The sequence below is a fragment of the Amia ocellicauda genome, chromosome 2 (genome assembly GCF_036373705.1).
Source record: "Amia ocellicauda isolate fAmiCal2 chromosome 2, fAmiCal2.hap1, whole genome shotgun sequence".
Classification (NCBI taxonomy): domain Eukaryota; kingdom Metazoa; phylum Chordata; class Actinopteri; order Amiiformes; family Amiidae; genus Amia; species Amia ocellicauda.
The window spans coordinates 32,434,932-32,453,565 of NC_089851.1; positions in this window are offsets into that span (position 1 = coordinate 32,434,932).

Below are 18,634 nucleotides of genomic sequence, written 5' to 3' on the forward strand. Positions count from 1 at the left end.
TTCAGGGATTGTCACAGAAACTTCAAGCTAGATACAATTTATTCTAACATTTTCTGGCATACTTTTACAACCTTTGTTTAGAATCAAAAATCTTCTTTTATTTTATAAAAAATAAATAATGTCAATAATATTGCATTTAAGGCGGTAAAGAAAAAAATAACTAACTAATTAATGGATTGTCACAGAAAAATTACTTTATTGTACTTAGTTACATAGTTTATTCAGCATATCATGTCATATCACCTGACTAATACTATATATATATATACAGTGAGGGAAAAAAGTATTTGATCCCCTGCTGATTTTGTACGTTTGCCCACTGACAAAGAAATGATCAGTCTATAATTTTAATGCTAGGTGTATTTTAACAGTGAAAGACAGAATAACAGCAAAAAAATCCGAAAAAAAACATTTCAAAAAAGTTATAAATTGATTTGCATGTTAATGAGGGAAATAAGTATTTGATCCCCTATCAATCAGCAAGATTTCTGTCTCCCAGGTGTCTTATATACAGGTAACGAGCTGAGATTAGGAGCACTCTCTTAAAGGGAGTGCTCCTAATCTCAGCTCGTTACCTGTATAAAAGACATCTGTCCACAGAAGCAATCAATCAATCAGATTCCAAACTCTCCACCATGGCCAAGACCAAAGAGCTGTCCAAGGATGTCAGGGACAAGATTGTAGACCTACACAAGGCTGGACTGTCAGTCTCCCTCGGTCTGGGGCTCCATGCAAGATCCCACCTCGTGGAGTTTCAATGATCATGAGAACAGTGAGGAATCATCCCAGAACTACACGGGAGGATCTTGTTAATGATCTCAAGGCAGCATGGGACCAAGAAAACAAGTGGTAACACACTACACCGTGAAGGACTGAGGAAGGACTGCAGCGCCAACAAGGTTCCCCTGCTCAAGAAAGCACATATACAGGCCCGTCTGAAGTTTGCCAATGAACATCTGAATGATTCAGAGGAGAACTGGGTGAAAGTGTTGTGGTCAGATGAGACCAAAATCAAGCTCTTTGGTATCATCTCAACTCGCCGTGTTTGGAGGAGGAGGAATGACCCCAAGAACACCATCCCCACCGTCAAACATGGAGGTGGAAACATTATGCCTTGGGGGTGTTTTTCTGCTATGGGGACAGGACAACTGCACCGCATCAAAGGGACGATGGACAGGGCCATGTACCGTCAAATCTTGGGTGAGAACCTCCTTCCCTCAGCCAGGGCATTGAAAATGGGTCATGGATGGGTATTCCAGCATGACAATGACCCAAAACACACAGCCAAGGCAACAAAGGAGTGGCTCAAGAAGAAGCACATTAAGGTCCTGGAGTGGCCTAGCCAGTCTCCAGACCTTAATCCCATAGAAAATCTGTGGAGGGAGCTGAAGGTTCGAGTTGCCAAACGTCAGCCTCGAAACCTTAATGACTTGGAGAGGATCTGCAAAGAGGAGTGGGACAAAATCCCCCCTGAGATGTGTGCAAACCTGGTGGCCAACTACAAGAAACATCTGACCTCTGTGATTGCCAACAAGGGTTTTGCCACCAAGTACTAAGTCGAAGGGGTCAAATACTTATTTCCCTCATTAACATGCAAATCAATTTATAACTTTTTTGAAATGCGTTTTTCTGGATTTTTTTGTTGTTATTCTGTCTCTCACTGCTAAAATACACCTAGCATTAAAATTATAGACTGATCATTTCTTTGTCAGTGGGCAAATGTACAAAATCAGCAGGGGATCAAATACTTTTTTCCCCCACTGTGTATATATATATATATATATATATATATATATATATATATATATATATATATAATCTTGTGGGAAAGAATCTAAGCAAAATTTCTGAGTGTTACACCGCTATTCTTCCTCCTTTCTCGGTTTTCAATAAAGCATAACTATACTGGTAATTGCAAAAATGATTACGTACTACAAAAGATCAAATAAAATTCCTCTTGTTGGTCAGAAGGTGCATTGTTGTCATATGGCACACATTTATATGCACTGCAAAATAACATTGTTTACTGATTGTGATTCTTACGGCAAAGAGGCCCCTTCCACTGATCATCTTCTCTTGCTGTGGAGAAGCATCTCTGGCTCCCAGAAACAAGGTGTGGTACCATCGCTGGCAGCTAGAACATTGTATCTGACAAATTAATAACAAAAACACATATAATTGTCAGCAGTGGCGGAACTAGAGTTTTAAACATGGGGTGGCCAGGGGGTGGCCAAGACTACTTCAGGGGGTCCATAGACCATGACAGAAAATTAGTTTGTAACCCTAACCTGGCATCTAAGGAGCATGAATGCATCCTATGATTGCTGATTAGAGGTAGAAGTGATAATTCACTTAACCCAGAGTTCTTCAATGTGGCAGATAGTGTGGTCCAGAAGGGTCACTTCACTAGAACTCTTTAACACACTATGAACAGTCAATGTCTCTACCTTGGACCTGCAGCTCAACTCACACCTTCAAATGCCCCTTTCCAACACATACAATTCTGTGAATTAGTAATATACCCTGTTGCTTATATTTAGTACATTCATTCGACAAAGTACAAAAATAAAATGTTTAAATAAATGTATGTATACATTTAAAACGATTTGAGACCACTTAAATTTAAATTTGTTAAAGATTATTGTAGTCATATGATAAACATATTTACCATTCCCCTTTGTCCCACTGTGAACTGCACAAAATTAATGTTCAAAAATGAGGTCAAAAAAGAGTAATTGAGGGTGGGGTGTCCGGGGGTTCTCCCCTGAAGATTTTGACAGCTGGAGACCTGAAATGCGTGATTCTGAGTAATTTCGAACTCAAAAAACAGCTCAAAATCTCCATGAAATCAGACAGATTTGGACTCAAACATACACTCACCTAAAGGATTATTAGGAACACCATACTAATACTGTGTTTGACCCCCTTTCGCCTTCAAAACTGCCTTAATTCTACGTGGCATCGATTCAACAAGGTGCTGAAAGCATTCTTTAGAAATGTTGGCCCATATTGATAGGATAGCATCTTGCAGTTGATGGAGATTTGTGGGATGCACATCCAGGGCACAAAGCTCCCGTTCCACCACATCCCAAAGATGCTCTATTGGGTTGAGATCTGGTGACTGTGGGGGCCAGTTTAGTACAGTGAACTCATTGTCATGTTCAAGAAACCAATTTGAAATGATTCGACCTTTGTGACATGGTGCATTATCCTGCTGGAAGTAGCCATCAGAGGATGGGTACATGGTGGTCATAAAGGGATGGACATGGTCAGAAACAATGCTCAGGTAGGCCGTGGCATTTAAACGATGCCCAATTGGCACTAAGGGGCCTAAAGTGTGCCAAGAAAACATCCCCCACACCATTACACCACCATCACCAGCCTGCACAGTGGTAACAAGGCATGATGGATCCATGTTCTCATTCTGTTTACGCCAAATTCTGACTCTACCATCTGAATGTCTCAACAGAAATCGAGACTCATCAGACCAGGCAACATTTTTCCAGTCTTCAACTGTCCAATTTTGGTGAGCTTGTGCAAATTGTAGCCTCTTTTTCCTATTTGTAGTGGAGATGAGTGGTATCCGGTGGGGTCTTCTGCTGTTGTAGCCCATCCGCCTCAAGGTTGTATGTGTTGTGGCTTCACAAATGCTTTGCTGCATACCTCGGTTGTAACGACTGGTTATTTCAGTCAAAGTTGCTCTTCTATCAGCTTGAATCAGTCGGCCCATTCTCCTCTGACCTCTAGCATCAACAAGGCATTTTCGCCCACAGGACTGCCGCATACTGGATGTTTTTCCCTTTTCACACCATTCTTTGTAAACCCTAGAAATGGTTGTGCGTGAAAATCCCAGTAACTGAGCAGATTGTGAAATACTCAGACCGGCCCGTCTGGCACCAACAACCATGCCACGCTCAAAATTGCTTAAATCACCTTTCTTTCCCATTCAGACATTCAGTTTGGAGTTCAAGAGATTGTCTTGACCAGGACCACACCCCTAAATGCATTGAAGCAACTGCCATGTGATTGGTTGGTTAGATAATTGCATTAATGAGAAATTGAACAGGTGTTCCTAATAATCCTTTAGGTGAGTGTATATTTGCTTCACAACTACAGATCACCAGCAAAAAATCACACATCAACCAACATTATATATGCAAACTAGACACGGTTCTGGTGCTGGTCAATCATAGATCTGTGTCGGTGGGTCGCTGTGATTGAAACGGGTGAGGAGCACAAGTCTCGATGCGTCTCTGCTAGAAATACGCGTCTGCATTGGAAATCAGCTGTTTCCACCGCTGACGTAGGGCTTTATTCTAGGTGAACGAACTAAATACAGGGCGGGCTTGTAAGGCAACATACCTGTAGGCCGCATGACAAGCCCTGGGAACACATCGACAGGGCTGTCTGTACATCCAGGAGCAGCTCACGTGGGTGCTCGACTGGAAGGCATAGTCCGGTGGAAGGGAAAGACATGGTTCACTAGCTCCCTCAGGAAGCACTTACAGGTGCAGACTGGGAGAGGAAAAGGCAGGAGCCAGAGCCCGTAGGCTACTGGGGCTCAACTGCAGCCAACACTGGTTTCCCGATGGAAGGGACCGGTCCCGTCACATCCAACCTGTTGAACCAGACAAATGTAAGCGGCGAGGTCCAAGCTGCAGCCGCACGAATGTCTGCCAAGGAGGCACCTTGAAAAAGGGCCCATGATGTGGCAATGCCTCGAGTCGAGTGGGCCACCAGGTGATCAGGCACCGGGGTCCCAGTAGACTCGTAGGCCATGGTAATGGTGTCCACAATCCAATGTAAGAGGCGCTGCTTTGAAAGCGCCTGGCCCTGTGTCCGCGCTCCATAAGACACAAACAGTTGGTCTGAGCGCCGAATATCATTAGTGCGTTCCAAATAGCACCTGGTGAAGCCGACTTTCTTGCTCTGAAGCGAAGGGAGGAGGATGAAAAGCCATCAACTCAATAGGCCTGTTGACATGAAATGGAAACAGCACTTTCGGGAGGAACGCAGGGTTAGGCCGTAGCGTGACCCTGGAGCCATCTCCCGCAAAACAGACACACGATGGGTGTACAGACAGGGCGTGTAACTCGCTCACGCGTTTTGCAGAGGTGATTGCCAGCAAAAACGCAGTCTTAAGTGACACCAGCTTTAGCTCAGCTGAATTCAGTGGCTCAAATGGGGCTTGGGAAAGTGCATCCAGCACTACATCAAGACGCCATGCGGACAGTGAAAGGGTTCGAGGCACAGCCAGAAAATGAGACCCAGGAGGCTCGCCATCAATCCGAACATGACATGTGGAGATGGCCGCAAGATACACTTTGAGCGTGGACGGGGACTTGCCCTTGTCCAACAGCTCTTGTAGAAATTGCAATATGACCCCGATGGGGCAATTAATTGGGTCTTGACCGCCGTCTTGGCACCAGGTGCTAAACGTCCTCCAGCGGTAGGAATACTGCGACCTCGTAGAGGGAGCTCTCTCCGACTGAATAGTGGCAACTACCGCGTCCGACAGACCCCAGGCAATCAATCGCTCCAGTTCAGGGGCCAGGCCCAGGGCTGGAGGAGACCCGGATTGGGGTGCCAAAGCGTGCCCTGCACCTGGGACAACAAGTCCACTCTCACTGGGAGCTGCCAAGGCTCTCTGTGGAGGAGAGCGATCAGGTCCGCGAACCAGAATCTGCGAGGCCACCGTGGGGCTATCAGCAGAACTGTCGCTCGTTCTCTCCTGACCTTCTCCGGGACCACCGGAAGAAGGGGGAACGGTGGGAACGCGTAAAGGAGACAGCCTATGGACCACCGCTATGTTGTCTGTCTGAACCAGCACATGTCTGTCCTACAGGACTGGCAGGAAATGAGACAGTCCAAGGAGTATGGCTTGTAACTCCAGGACGTTGATATGGAGGGCGTGTGCTGGCTCCGTCCACCTGCCTCGGACTCCATGTCTGTCGCAGACTGCTCCCCAACCCTGCATGGAGGTGTCTGTCATCATGACTGCTTGGTGGTAGACTGGCTCAGGGGCACACCGAGGGTTAAATTGTGAGGGCTCTGCCACCAACTGAGCGCCTTCCAGCACACCGGAGTAACTGTGACCCAGCGTGCTCGATCGCGGCGAGGATGCATCCTGAGAGACCTGAACCACCACTGCAGCAGCCTCAACTTGAGGAGGCCGAGGGGGAGGGTCTGTGATGCAGCTGCTAGGAGGCCCAGCAGCCTCTGGCAAAGGGACACCGTGACACGAGCGCTCAGTCAGAAGAGGGAGAGACACATGCGTATGGAGGCAACTCTCTCTAGCGCTAGCGTGGCGAGCATGGCAAAGGAATCAAGGCACAGTCCGAGGAACTGTGCCTGCTGAGTTGGCATCAGGCGGCTCTTCTCTCGATTGACCCGAAGGCCCTAAAATCAGGTTCGTGTGTATCCGAACCTGCTCCCTCGAGTGAGAACAAACCAGCCAGTCGTCTAGATAGTTGAGGACACGGACCCCCTGACAACTCAAGGGTGCTAGCTTGCTAGCCGGGCTTGATGGCCTGGGACATGGAGTGCAGGTTGAGCATCTTGAAGTGCAACACCTTGAGGTGGTGGTTCAGGCGCCTCAGATCCAAGATGGGGCGGAAACTGCCATCTCTCTTGGGCACAAAGAAGTATGGGGAATAAAATCCCTCGTGCTGCCCTGGCGGGGGCACTTCGCAGATTGCTTGCTTCTCCAGGAGAGCGGCGATTTACAACGGGTCCCTCACTCACGTCCACACCATGCCCTGGAAGGGAGGTGGATGTGCCTGAAATTGTAGGGAGTAGCCAACTGATATAATTTGGAGCACCCAAGAGTGCGCCTGGGGGGGCGCCTGCCTGCCAGTGAGACGCTGGCGGAGATCGGCAGGTGGACGGGGCTGTGACCTGGGCTGTGGTCCGGCCTGTGGCCTGGGCTGTGGCCTGGGAGCCGCAGTAGGGGGGCCTCCCCGCCGGCAAGCTGCCGCAGATGGCCTGCGTTGCTGGGCCTGAGGTGCAACGGGGTACACCCGGGCCAGCTGCAGGGACTGCTTCCTCTCCTGGAGGATGCATGTGAGCATCTCTTCCAAAGAGGGGCCAAAAATGAAGCGCGGTGAAATAGGGGCGTCCATGAGGCGAGTCCTGTCGGGAGGGAGCACGGGGGCATCGCTCCACCATTCTTCCTTGTCAGTCACGTGCACATGCAGGGGGCGCGCGTGGCAATAGCGGTGTGCACCACGGGCACTGCAGGCAGGAGGGGCGCAGCTGCCATGGCAGGTGCAGTAGCAGCAGCCGGCACAGCAGCGGAAGCAGGAGGAGACACAAGCGCAGGGGGCGTGGCTGTCTCCATCACTGCAGCCCTGGAGGAGGAGACGGAGGGGATCGGGGAGAGGCGGAGATCTTCGGGAGCGGCGGCGGCGAGTGCGGCGGTGCCCGATGGAACGGCGGACCTTCGGGCACGCCGTAGAGGACCACTGTCAGTGCCCAGACAGACGGGGCATAAGACTTCCCCACTCCAGGCGTGCAAGGTGCGCTGGACGCATGCGGCACAGTAGTGGGGGCGAGAGGAGCTCATCGCCGAGGGCCAAGCGCTGTAAGTGCGTCTCCACCCGGCAACATTTATATACACGGGGGCACTGCGACACCAACCACACGCAACCTTGCTGTTGCCGGACTAAACACTGTGTATACCTAGCACCAGGTGCTGGATACAAGCGCCGCGTAGGCCCGTAGGCTTAACCACACCGTGTGTGCCAGGGTTTCCGAATAGACCACCTAGTGGTACCACATAGTGGTATCTAAAACTAAGGCCTACACACACGGACCGGGAGGGCTAGCAGTGCTTGTTGTCAGCAAACTGAGAGAGCGAGATCTCCTACAGCTGCAGCTGTGGGCTGTAGTGCGGGCGCAAGCCGGTGGAGGAGCACCTCATGTGGGTGAGATCTCTTACAACACACCGTGGCTCAGGCTGGGCAGCCAGGCGTCGGATTTTGCTGCTGATGCTAGCACTCCTCCTATGGAGGAAAAAGCCCTGTGGACAAAAAACCAACACAGCAAGCAGTCGGAATATATAAGGCACTATATAAACATGACTATTATTTTTAAAGTGTGGTATTTGTACCGGAAACTGAGTCAGGTTAGCTATCAATAATAATAACCAAACAATACAAATAGACAGAGAAGTAAACGGTGGTGACAGCACAGCCGTGAAGCCAACCAACTGGATAATAATAATAATTATTGTAAAAACAATAATAATAAGTCTAATGCACAGACAAGACACAGAGAGCTCACGTTCTCCTCCAGGCAAAGTGGCAAGAGAGGATGAACCTGCGCAGACGTCACGTTTTATAGAACAGGAAGTGGGAAGGGACCTGTTCTGAGTGACAAGTGCAGGGGCCAATGGTAGCTTTGATAGAGTGATGTTTCCATCAGGTTCCTACGGCAGTGCGCAGAAACCCCCTCCCCCTTGGGCAGTGCTTCCAACTTGAAAGATAACCAGAACTTCTCAACCAAAAACCTGAAAGCTTTGCAACCATCCTCAAGTCGATGAAGTCTGCCAGCCCTCCCTGCTATCGAACGTCTGCATAACTGATTCTCATTAAACTACTCAGGTAGTATATTTCGTGTACTAGGTAAACCACAATTACATAAAACCTAGTTCTGTGCACCGTGGAAGGACAGGCTTGCCGGGGCCTGGTTGACTCTGGCTCTACCATCTCCCTGCTGCGTCCCGGGACCATCGCCATACCAGAAGCAGCATGGGAGACCACCTACCTGAACCTGAGGACTGTGATACCTGGGTACCAAGATACTGTGGGTGGAAATCGGCGGCCAGCAGCTCCAGCATAAGTTTTGACTGGTCCCGGTCCATGAAGCCTTGGGCTTAGACTTCTTCTCCAACCTGCGGGTAAGGCTGGACTTCAGCACGCCACGACTCCTGTTTCCAGGTGGCAGCGCCTTCTCTTTTCCAATGCAATGAGGGGACTTCCCGGCAGGCTTCCATGCCAATGAGAGTGCAGCGCCAGCGGAGATGGGAGAAATGAAGCCACTGACAGCAAGTGGCAGACCACCGCACCAGCCCCACAAACAACCACCAGCGGACAACGAGCACAACCAGGCAAGCCACCAGCCCTCTTGAAGCAGCTAACAGCCAGCGGCGGATCACCGTGCCAGTTCGACATGCCACCACTGATGATAGGGGAGCACAGCTCCAGGGGCACCGACTGGCATTCTCCAACAAGGGCTGCAGGGAGGACCCACAAGGCCAAGACCAAGACCAAGAGGCAAAAATCAGGGAGATGTCGCAGCAGGAGTGATCGAACCGTCAGACAGCCTGTGGTCAGCCCCGGTGGTGCTGGTCAAGAAGAAAGACGACACCTGGCAGTTCTGTGTCGATTACAAGTGGCTGAACCAGGTCACCAGGAAGGACTCCTATCCGCTGCCAAGGACCGATGACGCCCTGGACTACATCGCGGGCTCCACCTGGTTCAGCTCACTTGACCTCCGCAGCCGCTACTGGCAGTGGCGCCGGAGGCTCATCCGAAAACTGCATTTTCCATAGGGCATGGCTTATGGCAGTTTACAGTGAAGGGAGAAGACCGCAGGCCGGACCGTGCCGCCCTCACCCCACACCCCTGTGGACACTTAGATTGCACACAGGTGGACTTTATTTAGCTAATTATGTGACTTCTGAAGGTAATTGGTTGCACCAGATCTCATTTAGGGCTTTATAGCAAAGGGGGTGAATACATATGCACGCACTACTTTTCTGTTTTTAATTTTTTAGATATTTTTAAAACAAGTAATTTTTTTCATTTCACTTCACCAATTTGGACTATTTTGTGTATGTCCATTACATGAAATCCAAATAAAAATCCATTTAAATTACAGGTTGTAATACAACAAAATATGAAAAACATCAAGGGGGATGAATACTTTTGCTAGGCACTGTATAAAATGAAACAGCCTCAAGGTTAATTCATTCAGATCAACCTCACCGCTAATCTGAATTCATATTAGTTAAAGTATTGTGGAAACTTGCGTATCAACCTGGTCTTGTTTTCAGAGAACTTGACCGCTGTGGGTTGTATGTGTGGGGGTCAGTATATAATAGGACTTTATTAATTTATTCATTTATTCATTTTTTTTTTTTTCTTCTGATATTTAATACCAGATAAAAACTTTTGTTTTTATTCCCTTCGCGTGAGAAATTACATAGCTACAACATTTTGGCAACATTGTGTGTTTGCTGGGTTCCCAGGTGTCATGTTTTCTGGAGGCATTTCACCTCTAATCTAGAGAGTCACAGTGGTTTGCTTTGAGTTTGTTTGTAGCGTGATTATTATTTAAGTTATTATAATTATAAAGGTTCTATTTAAAATGCATGTTTTATGGTTGTGGTGATCTGTTTGGTTTAATTTTACACTGGTGATTCTATCTATGTTTTCATTACATTGCACATTGTCCTTTTCCCAGTGCTTAGTGGTGGGCATAACTAGATCTCCTACCATAACGCTTAACATTTAAATCCAAATGGCACTGGGAATTTACTCTACAGGATCAGTGCAGAGACCGGGAGAGGATCAGCATGAGGAGCCAGCCAATCACGCATGCTTAATCGAGAGACAGGAGCTTTGGGAGACGGGCAGCAATTACATTACTTTCCTGCGAACACAGCAACGACCAAAAAAACCAAAAAAACAAGTCACATAGGGTCAGTTCCAACAAACTGAAAGCTGTGCACTAACTGGAGATGACCCTGTGGTTAGTACGCAGCTCCGTACTAAACTAGTACGCAAGTTTCTACCCATTGCAAAGAACTTGGTGGCTGAAGTTAGTCCCCAGTTGCGGACTAAAAAAAGGTCTCCATTGCAACGAACACCAAAATCACTGCTGCTGCCCTCTAGAGGAGACTAAGTACGGGACTAACTTTTGACAATGACAAAATGTAATTTATTAATAATGCTCTGGTTTACACTGGTGAAATTGACACCACAGCTAACAAAAACAATTAAAATAAGAACCACTGTACAAATTGTTAGTTGAAAGGTTTTATTAAATACTGTGAAATAACTGAGAATATATTGAAAGCTCTACAGGAATTATTAACCAACTGGAATTGTAATGCAATATAATTTTAATAATATGGAATTATAATACAATTGTGCTGTTTGTAACCTGTTTGAAAGCTCCAGCTTGGGACCGCAGCTCTGGACAGCGCGGCAGTGTTGGAAGTGCCAGCGAAGCTCTGCCTGTGCATTACACACATTATTTTCTTTAAAATAATTCAGACCAAAGTATTCAATGTTTAGTCTAGATCAGGGGTATTCACACCCATCCTGGAGTACCCCCTGCCCTGCTGGTTTTTGTTCCAACCTAGGTCTAAATTACTTAATTGAATGGTATATTACTTTGTTAGGTCAATTAATGATTCAATTAAGCAATTAAGACCTCAGTTGGAACAAAAACCAGCAGGGCAGGGGGTACTCCAGGACCGGTTTGAAAACCACTGGTCTAGATAATGTTTTTGGGTCTCATTTAGGGAAATAAAGTGCAATGGGAATTGCAATTTAGCTTTAGCTTTATATTTTTGTGCTATAAATATGTCGAGTGTAAATTATTAAATTGAATATATATATACGTGCCATCCAATCCTTTTATTCCAATAGCAAGAGCTGTGTCCGTATTCTTGATGTTAAGTCGAAAACGTTCGGTCCGTGGTGGTGAAGCGGGAGCTGAGTCCTCGGACAAGGCTCGCGATTTACACGTCAATCTACCTCCCCATCCTCACCTATGGTCATGAACGTTGGGTAATGACCAAAAGGACGAGATTGCGGGTGCAAGCGGCGGAAATGAGGTTTCTCCGCAGGGTTGCTGGACTCACCCTTTGGGATAGGGTGAGGAGCTCAGTAATCCAGGAGAGCCTCGGAGTAGAGTCGCTACTTCTCCAGATCGAGAAGACAGACCAATGATGAGTGATGATGGAGGAACCCGGACCTGAGAGAGACAGTGGGGAAAACACAGCGCCAACAAGAAAACAACGACACCGCACAGACTGCACAAGTGCGGGGTCGTAACACTCCCACCCATCAAGAGCAAACTAGCGGTAAGAGGATGAACCTGACCCCGCCCAACCTGCTTACCTAGTGACCATCGCTTTACCAAACTCACACTTGGCTAGGTTCAAGGTCAAGGAAGACTTAGCCAAACAATCAAAAACTGTGTTTAATGAATTTACATGCTCAGACCAAGTGGCAGAATAAATCACTAAATCGTCTAAATAAGCGGTACAATTCGGAACCTCTGCTAGTACAATATTTACCAGGCGCTGGAATGTAGTGGGAGTATTATGCATTCCAAATGCCATTACGGAATACTGCAGAAAGTGGTCAGGGGTGACAAAGGCAGATATCTCCGACGCACGGGGTGTTAGGGGAACTTGCCAATAGCCTTTTAGCAAGTCTAGCTTACTGACAAATTTAGCCAAGCCGATGGTGTCAATACAATCATCTAAAGGAAAAAGGAAAAGAGTCGGGCACAGTGACTGCATGTACCTTCCTATAGTCAGTACAGAACCTAAATGTACCATCAGGCTTAGGTATCAATATGCAATATCAATATGCTCCTGGAAGGAGTATGGAATAGCCTTTACATCAAAGTGACGTTTAATTGTCTTTTGAGTTATAGAGAGAGCTGCTTTTGCTAGAGCACATGCGTCATGCAGTTGCTCTCTGAACTGACTCACATACTCCAAAACCCTTCTGGAGCCAGACTCGGTCGCTAGAATCTGATCCTTCAGAACTTTTAAGGGGCCGCAAACTGTGTGTCCGAAAACTAGTTCAGCAGGGCTGAACCCAAGCGACTCTTGTACTGTCTCACGTACAGCAAACACCACATATGGAACCCCTTCATCCCATTCTTTATCAGTTTCCATGCAGTATTTACATAACATGGACTTCCTGGCTTTCGGGGTGGTAAGCACTGGAAATCTTATGTACCACAGACAAAGACTTTAACACACTCTCAAACAACTTCGAGATAAAATTAGTACCCTGATCAGTCTGGACTACTTTCGGGAAGCCAAAAGTAGAAAAGTATTTAATTAACACCTTTATGACAGCTTTTGCCATAATTTTACGCAAGGGGATAGCCTCTGGATACCTTGTCACAGCGGACATGATTGTTAATAAAAACTGATTACCCAACTTAGTCCTAGGTAATGGGCCAAGACAGTCAATTATCACTCGCTCAAATGGCTCTCCCATAACAGGAATAGGATAGAGAGGAGCTGGAGGAATGGCCTGGTTCGGTTTTCCCGTTATCTGACAAACATGGCAAGTACGGCAATACTGAACCATGCCTGGCCAAAAGAAATGCTGAAGAAGACGGTCATATGTCTAAATGACCGGACCATGAAACATCATGAGCCAGAGACAAAACCTGTGGACGGAATGCAGTAGGGACAACAATTTGAAACACAGTACTCCAGTCAGTGTTGGTTCCAGCACGGGGAGTCCACTTATGCATCAAAAGACCACTTTCCAGAAAGTAAGCTACTTTCTCAGTATTAGCATCTAGCATTTGGCAAGGCTACCATCATTCGTCTGAGCAGCTATGAGATTCTCACGAGTAACTGGCAACTTTACCTCGCAAGTACTATCAGCCACACTCACACTCCCTGTGTCGGGACACACAGACGGCACAGGAGGGGAAGACTGGACACAATCACCGGCGAGCACTGGGGCGAGCACCGTGTCAGCTAAACCAATTTCACTCCCCCACCGGTGAGACTGAGCCCGCGTCACCATGCAGGCGGGGAACGCTTCAGGAAAATCCACGGCTAAGGCATCTGAACACAAATGCCCGTCAAGAGTGTCCAATACCTCCAATACCGGCATCCCCTTGCGATTTCCCGAAATCATGGACACACCATTGACTGGAAGCTGAGGTGGAAGCTGAAGTAGCCACTTACTAAATCAGAGACTATGTGGACTTGGTGTAGGGGAACTGGCACACAACCCATTTCTATGCCCTGTAAAATTACACTCGCACCACAGTAGGACTGATCAGACCAAGGCAATGCAGCAGAGAGCATGAGAGATTGGGCAGCACCAGTGTCTCGCAAAATCCGGATGCGTTGTTGGTCTTTTGAGACACCGGTCAACGAGATGAAACTCTGAAATATGAAAGGCTCATATGTTGGATCGAGGGAAAGCTGAACACAACCAGGGCTAAAATGTGCTTTCACTACACCTCACTACATGTTAATCAAGCCGAGCCCTTTCGATGGTTTAGTGCTCAGAGGCGGGGGCTGTTTCCGCTTCAGCGTCAGATAATCCGCGATCACGTGTCCGGCCCTGTGGCAATAAAAGCAGGAGCGCCGCTCTGTCAAGCTCTGAGTCGCCCCCCAGAGCACAGCCAGGATGCGATGTAGGGTTACTCACTCCACTCCTGGTCTCGGTATGTGGCACTGAAAATACCGTCTTATGGGTTAAGACAAACTCATCTGCCAGCACGGCGGCCTCGAACAGTAAAGCCACTTTCTGCTCATTTAGATAACTAACAAGCGTTCTGGGAGACAAATCTTAAATTCTTCCAACAAAAATAACTCCCGAAGGGTAACACAATCAGTAGCCTTACTCGCGGTGCACCACCTGTCAAATAAAGTCTCCTTCTTCCAAGCGAACTCCACGTAAGTCCTATTTGTGGATTTCTTGTGGTGCCTGAACTTTTGCCGGTAAGCCTAAGGCACCAGCTCATATGCCCGCAGTACTGTGGCCTTTACCGTTTCATAATGCCAACTGTCTTCAAGAGAGAGGGTCGAAATAACCTCTTAGCCTCTTAGCCTCTGACCGCGGCTAGAAGGCCACAGTCCAGGTCACAGCCCCGCCAACCTGCCGATCTCCGCCAGCGCCTCACTGGTAGGCAGGCGCCCCCCCAGGCTTGCCGCCCTGGCCCCCGGCGGCCCACGGCAGCTCATGGTAGGAGGGGACCCGGCCTGACCCCACCTCCTTCACCACCCGAGCCCTGCCCCTGAGGCGTTCCAGCCGCCTCTGGCCCACCCTTACACCCCCTAATAACTCTCCAACTGGCAACTCTGCACCCAAGACTCTTAGATGCTCCAAATTATATCAGTTGGCTACTCCCTGCAATTTCAGACACGTCCACCCCCCTTCCAGGGCATGGTGTGGACACGAGTGAGGACCCGTTGCAGTGTGCGATGCTTCGCGTCGAAATTGCCGCTCTCCCGGAAATGCGAGCAATCCACAAAGTGCCCCTGCCAGGGCAGCACGAGGGATTTTTTTCCCCATACTTCCTTGTGCCCAAGAAAGATGGCGGTTTCAAGATGCTCAACCTGCGCACCATGTCCCAGGCCATCAAGCCCGGTGACTGGTTCACCATGGTGGATCTGAAAGATGCTTACTTTCACATCCCTATTGCACAGGCGCACAGGAAGTTTCTCTGCTTCGCCTTCGAGGGCCGAGCGTTCAAGTTTGCTGTTCTCCCCTTCGGCCTGTCGCTAGCGCCACGCACTTTTTCCAAGTGCATGGACGTCTTGCTAGCCCCCTTGCGTTGCTAGAGGGTCTGCGTCCTCAATTATCTAGATGATTGGCTGGTTTGTTCTCATTCGAGGGAGCAGGTTCGGATTCACACGGACCTGATTTTAGGCCGCCTCTCCGAATTTGGCCTTCGGGTCAATCGAGAGAAGAGCCGTCTGACACCAACTCAGCAGGCATAGTTCCTCGGACTGCGCCTCGATTCCGTTGCCATGCTCGCCACGCTGGCGCCAGAGAGAGTTGCCTCCATACGCATGTGTCTCTCCCTCTTCCGAATGAGAGCTCGTGTCAGGGTATCCCTTTGCCAGAGGCTGCTGGGCCTCCTAGCGACTGCATCACAGACCCTCCCACTCGGCTTCCTCCATCTCAGGATGCATCCTCGCCGTGATCGAGCACGCCGAGTCACAGTCACTCCGGCGTACCGAAAGGCACTCCGTTGGTGTTGGAGCCCCCACAATTTAACCCTCGGTGTGCCCCTGGGGCCAGTCTACCACTGAGCAGTCATGACGACAGACGCCTCCAAGCAGGGTTGGGGAGCAGTCTGCGACAGACGTGGAGTCCGAGGTAGGTGGACGGAGCACGCACGGGCCCTCCATATCAACATCCTGGAGTTACAAGCAGTACTCCTTGGACTGTCTCATTTCCTGCCAGTCCTGCGAGACAGACATGTGCTGGTCCGGACGGACAACACAGCGGTGGTTGCCTATATCAACAGGCAAGGAGGTCTCCGGTCGCGCAGACTGTACTGTCTAGCACGCCGTCTGCTTCTGTGGGCGCAGCCACGGTTCCTCTCCGTCAGAGCAGTTCACGTCCCAGGCCTGTCCAATTCGGCGGTGGACCTCCTCTCTCGGGGAGCCCCCCCGGTCTCAAAATGGCGCCTCCACCCGCTTGTGGTACAACAACTGTGGAGCCAGACGGCCGGACGTGGATCTCTTTGCCTCAGCAGAGTCCACACACTGCCCACTATGGTTCTCCGTCCAAGACCGCTCAGGAACCCTAGGGATCGATGCGCTAGCCCACATGTGGCCACGCTGTCTCCTTTACGCGTTCCCACCATTCCCCCTTCTTCCAGTGGTCCTGGAGAAGGTCAGGAGAGAACGAGGGACAGTTCTGCTGATAGCCCCACGGTGGCCTCGCAGATTCTGGTTCACGGACCTGATCGCTCTCCTCCACAGAGAGCCTTGGCAGCTCCCAGTGAGAGCGGCTTGTTGTCCCAGGTGCAGGGCAAGCTTTGGCACCCCAATCCGGGCCTCCTCCAGCTCTGGGCATGGTCCCTGAGCGGGAGCGATTGATTGCCTAGGGTCTGTCGGAAGCGGTAGTTGCCACTATTCAGTCGGCGAGAGCTCCCTCTATGAGGTCGCAGTATTCCTACCATTGGCGGACGTTTAGCACCTGGTGCCAAGACAGTGGTCAAGACCCAATTAATTGCCCCATTAGGGGTCATATTGCAATTTCTACAAGAGCTGTTGGACCAGGGCAAGTCCCCGTCCACGCTCAAAGATCTGGCAGCCATCTCCGCATGTCATGTCCGGATTGATGGCGAGCCTCCTGGGTCTCATTTTCTGGCTGTGCAGTTTCTAAAGGGAGCTCGACTGCTACGGCCTCCTCGAACCCTTTCACTGCCCGCATGGCGCCTTGATGTAGTGCTGGACGCACTTTCCCAAGCCCCATTTCAGCCACTGAACTCAGCTGAGCTGAAGCTAGTGTCACTTAAGACTGCGTTTTTGCTGGCAATCACCTCTGCAAAACGCGTGAGCGAGTTACACGCCCTGTCCGTACACCCATCGTGTGTCCGTTTTGCGGGAGATGGCTCCAGGGTCATGCTACGGCCTAACCCTGCGTTCCTCCCAAAAGTGCTGTCTCCATTTCATGTCAACAGGCCTATTGAGTTGATGGCTTTTCATCCTCCTCCCTTCGCTCCAGAGCAAGAGAGTCGGCTTCACCTGCTCTGCCCTGTGCAGGCCCTCAGGTGCTATTTGGAACGCACTAAGGACATTCGGCGCTCAGACAAACTGTTTGTGTCTTATGGAGCGAGGACACAGGGCCAGGCGCTTTCAAAGCAGCACCTCTCGCATTGGATTGTGGACACCATTACCATGGCCTACGAGTCTACTGGGACCCCGGTGCCTGATCACCTGGTGGCCTACTCAACTTGAGGCGTTGCCACATCGTGGGGCCTTTTTCAAGGTGCCCCCATGGCAGACATTTGTGCGGCTGCAGCTTGGACCTCGCCGCTTACATTTGCCCGGTTCTACAGGTTGGATGTTACAGGACCGGTCCCTTCCATTGGGAACCCGGTGTTGGCTGCAGTCGAGCCCCAGCTGCCTACGGGCTCTGGCTCCTGCCTTTCCTCTCCCAGTCTGCCCCTGTAAGTGCATCCTAAGGGAGCTAGTGAACCGTGTCTTTCCCTTCCACCGGACTATGCCTTCCAGTCGAGCACCCACGCGAGCTGCTCCTGGATGTACAGACAGCCCTGTCAATGTGTTCCCAGGGTTGGCATGCGGCCTACAGGCATGTTGCCTTATGAGGCCGCCCTGTATATAGTTCGTTCATTATAATTGTGTTGCGGTGGTGCATGCGTTGGCCTGTACCCAGCTCTGTATATTGGTCAGCAGGTCTGTGGCCTGCTCTGGCTGTTTTATGCCATGGAGCAGGGGACTGCTGCTGTTGTCCTCCAGCGGAGGGCACTTGAGTTCTCCAGTGCCCCGCTGTGTACATAGTTAATTTATTCACACGGTAAGAGCTTTAGTTGCCCTGCGTTAGCTGTGCTATTTGACAGGTGTCAACTGCTCCTGTGTTCCACATGTGGCGCATGAGCCAGTTCCTGTACCCCATGATGTATATGTGTATATATGTATTATGTGTTAAACAGCAGGACTGTGGCTCCATTTTAAATTGTAGAATGGAGTTCACTGCCGCTGTTCCCAGCTGATGGCGCTTGAGTTTCGCTGCCTCGCTGTGTACATAGTTAATTGGTCAGCAGGTCTGTGGCCCACTCTGGCTGTGTGCCATAGAGCAAGAGTCCGCTGCTGCTGCCCTCAGCGGTAAGTACGTGAGCAGGCTCTCGTGTTCCGCTGTGTATATAG